We start from the raw sequence: 4,630 nt of genomic DNA, 5'->3' as shown, positions 1-4,630 counted from the left end.
TGGATGCAAGGGCAGGTTCCAGCCCTGTTACTCTGGCAAGGTCTGATAGCATCTGGGACCCAGGGTGAGTGGAACAGAGCCACCTGGGCCAGTGTGCCTCTCTGCTTTGTGCTCTGCATCTCTCCCTACCCTGTAGCACAGGTGTGGCAACTATTGCAGAGGGACCTGCATGGCCAGGAGAGATTTTAAGCCAAGCCTCACAGTCTTGTCCCTGACAGGAAGGTTTGCTCCAGGCGCTCTGTGGCTGACCACAACCCCCCTCTCATCCTCAGCACATTTTGGTGGGCAAGCCAGGGAAGGTAACAATACTTCTCTTTTTTCACAGAAGACAAAGCTGCATGAGACACTGATTCCCATGGCAACAAAGGCAGAGAAGAAGTGTCCCAAGATGTGATTTGCTGTCACCATACCCACCTCGCGGCAGATAAGGACAAGTGATAGCTCTGAAAGGAACTGTTTCCATGGGACCCTTCCCAATGAGCTCCCGCAATGACAACCCGACCGTCAGCCACAGCTTTCAGCATCAAACAAGTCTGACTGGTAGAGAGCAGCACTGTTTCCTGCAGCAAACACTGCCTGTGTCTCATCCTCTTGTGAGGAACGGGGCCCTCCTCGCTCCCTCAGTGCCTGCCTAACCCCAAACAAGCCATGCTGCTGCTCACTAATCCACTTAACCAGGCAATTATAGTGGGAGAGGAGCCTGCTCAAATTGAGCCAAGCTCAAATTCCCAGCTAAACAGCGTCCTGGGTTTTCTTAACCCACGGAGTGGTACCTTAAGCTACATTGAAAGCTCCTCACAGAGCACACATTTATGCTTTGGTAGCACAGGCTATGTAAGTGCATTTCCTTCCGACACTTTCATTTATCATAATTCTCCCCTTGCAACTCTGCCCCTTCAGTTCCCCAGGGAAAGTTAGTGAATTTATGCAGGAACAAAGTCACCTTGAGCCTTAATCCACACCCTAGCAGAAGGAATACATCTGTCTGTCGGCAATCACATCCACCCACTCTGCAACTGCATTACAATGCTCACTTTGTTAGCACAGAAAATACCGGCTCCTTCTCCAGTCCTGGAGACAAGCTACCACAAAGGCTGGAGCAAAGAAAACGAACTGGGGACATTAAAAATGTTTGACATTTGAGGTCGAACAGGCAAACTGAGGTAAAAACTGTGGAATTAGGAGAAAAAGAGCAAATAAAAGAGTCGGCAAACCTAGTTCTTGTCTCTCCAAAACAACTCCCTGCTCCCTTCCTAAGAAGTGAAGGCAGTTGAGAAAATTGCAGTCAATAAAGTTGCAGAAGATAGGCAGAGATCCTCATCCAATGGAGAGCAAAACAGTGGCCAAAGCAGATGGCAAAGTACAGTGGAACCAGACACATAAAGCAATCTGTTTTTTGCCATCTGGGAGCAAAGGCCAGATTCCCTCATAACCAGGCTGGCACTCAGCTTGTTGGGGCCATGGCTCCACGTTGCCCTTCCTCTTTCCCTCAGAGAAACCAGCCCTGATGCAGTCTGAGCACACAGAGCCAAGACAATCTTTAAAAATTGGCCTGAGAGCTCCCGTAGCCCCAGATGGCACCACAGATGAGCACAGAAACAAAGCTCTGTCCAGCAGAGGCTCTCCCGGCCCTGCACATGCACTCACCTGACGTTTAGGAGGCGTGCACTGATTCACAACTCACTCTTGCTGACGCATTCCTGCTCTCACAGGCAGGGCTCCCACCTTTGGCTCTGTCCTCACGGAACAGCTCCTTTGCATTCAACAGGAAGAACCGCCGCTGCTTGTTGTCGTCTGCCCTACTTGTTGCCATGCCTTGATAAACAGTCCTGGGATGAACCTGCTTCTGACTGGAAGAAATGAAACATTAATATTCCCAGAAGGGTGCAGGAGTTACAGCAGAGGGCAAGGAGACTGAAGGTGAATGGATAGTTGCCCCAGTCCCGATGAAACTGCCTCTCAGATACTCCCATCCTTCCGGCTGAATACCGCAGTCGGCCGTAGCCCAATTGCTTTGTCATCTCTGGCACTCACTGCTGGCAAACACCAGCTTTTGTCAGCCCAACATTGCTTTTCTCTGCCACGCACCCTGTGGTGGATGAGTGAGTTTCTAGAAACCATTCCCACCTGACAAATGGGAAAAAGAGTAAGGATATAGGTGTCCCAGTATAGGAGTTCTCTGAGCTAGTGTTGGAATCCAGAAGCCCAGAAAAATCAACCCATCCCAAATCCCCAATATTTTGCTTACTGCATTATAAAGAAAGATTTAATTAGCACATGCAAGTAATTTCATCCTTAGCTGTTGTCATTCCACTGGTAAACTGCGGATTCCACTGCTACTTACATGGCCTACAAGGACAAGGTGTATGGGTTTGCTATCCTTCACAGCTGAGCAAGGACACCAATGGACACAGACTTCATCAACTCACCTAGAGGTCCACCAACTGCCACCTGCCGCATTAAAATCTATTCCCAAACAAGACAGATTGTCCCCAAACAGTTTACCTGAGTCTCCGTAATCTCAGCAGCAGTCTCCCTTCTCCTGGCAGTACTTTTAAACCTAACAAGAGAGCCACAAAGCTTGCTCTCTGCTCCTTGGCTCCAGGAATACATTCTCATTTGCCCATTGCATTTGTTTTCATCAACACCTTCATGCTGTTGCAGACCTGGTCAAAAGAGACATTCCCTCTGGGATCCAGGCGTAAACAAACATCACTAGCACAGGAGAACCAAAGGAAATGTTCGCAGCAATTGCCTAAATTCATCTTTTTACTACTGTACATACACATCCAAGGAACTCTCATTTAGGAAAGGCTTTAATAGAATCACAGAATGGCTTGTGTTGGAAGGGACCTTAATGATCCTCTAGTTGCAACCCCTCTGCCATAGGCAGGGACACTTCCACTAGACCAGATTGCTCAGAGCCCCATCCAGCCTGGCCTTGAACACTTCCAGGGATCGGGGATGCTTGTGTGGGCATGCACATATCACACAGAGCCCCGATTCAGCCCCACACAGCCCCACACAGCGGCCTAAGAGCTTGTATTTACAGCCTTCTGCAAGCGGGAGGCTGTTTACTAAAAGGATTAGATAAGGCTTGACAAAGATGCAGGAAGGTGGGCATGCTGTGCCTTAGAAAACTTCTGCAATACAGAACCCAAAACATCCCCGTAGGCACTTCCAGTTAGAAAAGAACCTAGAAAAGAAGAGGAGGGGAGAAATTGCAAACAGGTTTGGCAGAGCTCTTTGGCCACTGCTGCATAGAGAGCAAAATTACAGGAGAGTAATCAAAGAGCACTGTGTCCGAGACATCCCTGAGCAGCCAGTGCTTGTACTGGTGAGATCTGTGGGACTACCTCAAAATACTTTCTCCTTTTATCTCGGGGAAAAAACAACCCTTAAATCACGCTGCTGCTTCTACTCCCACTCTCCTGCAGAAGGGAATGCTGCACTTCTGGGTTTGGTAAGGGCAAGCAGCTCACATGCTCTCTAAGGCTGCCCAGCACTTAGAGCAGAAGCCCAATTCTCCCCGCTTTGGAGACCCTGTGGTACTGCCTCCAGGCAGATGTCCACACCATTTGCATTCCAGGCTTCCAAGAAAAGCAGGACGCAGCGGCATTGCTTGTAGGGCATCTATTGTAAGGACCTTCCTTGATACGGAAAAGCTCTATGGGGCTGAAGAGCATCTTTTCTTTCACAACCAGCTTGGTCAGACAGTCTGTCACATCCTGGTGTTCAGTCTAACCACCTCAAGATTAGTTCCTAATGTGTTTCCTTTGCACTCTAAAGTTAAGTAATTCCTAAACTTCGGCTTGCCCAAGCATTCAGTTCTGGAGATCATAGTCACAGTGGTGGTGATGGGGACTGCTATTATCTGCATTTTCAAATACATACTCAAGCAAAGCTTTACTCCTCAGAGTACTTCCAGAGTAGGCTGAAAAGTTCCTGATGAGTAAGTTGGAAAAAAAAGTAACAGAAAAAGGGTAAAAATATGAACTGTTAGTTTTTTGAGGAGCAGCATCATAGCACCACCAAACTACTGGGGGTTGAGGGACCAGAATGTGCAGGCACCGAAGTTTCTCCAGTGATCCGGTATTGTGCTCAACTCTGAATTTATGGTAAATATAAAACACAAACACAATTATCAAGTTCCCTGCTGTGTCCATTTAAACACAGCTAAGTGTAGGTGTGGATTCGTGTTTAAAGAAACAAGCCACAGGAGAGGAGGCACAGCAGGACCCGCAGCCACACGGCATGTTTAATTCCAAGGGAAGAACACCTGACTTCTCCATGCAGATCAACAAAGAAATAAATTAATAAAACCAAGTATATGTACTGGCTTCTTTAGTTAAGATCATTACTTACACCATTATGGACATCTGTTAGGGGACTCCCACAAAACCTCCTGTGAGCCTGACCAGGAAGAGTGCCAAACCACAGCATGTGGGAACATGGTCCCGTTTTAGGCTGGGAGGAGGGTTCGGTTTCAGCATTAGTCAGGGCTCGGGTCTTCATAGCAGTTGAGTGAAAAGCAGCTGTTAAAGCCAGGCCTGTGAGGAGGATGAGAAGCATGCTCTGCAGAACCACACTGGGAAGAGTGGAATAAAGCACATGGAAGAACTAGCCCAGA

The sequence above is a fragment of the Pipra filicauda genome, unplaced genomic scaffold, assembly GCF_003945595.2.
Source record: "Pipra filicauda isolate LSUMZ 115617 unplaced genomic scaffold, ASM394559v2 scaffold2_size9829703_pilon, whole genome shotgun sequence".
Classification (NCBI taxonomy): domain Eukaryota; kingdom Metazoa; phylum Chordata; class Aves; order Passeriformes; family Pipridae; genus Pipra; species Pipra filicauda.
This window is presented reverse-complemented; position numbering follows the sequence as displayed.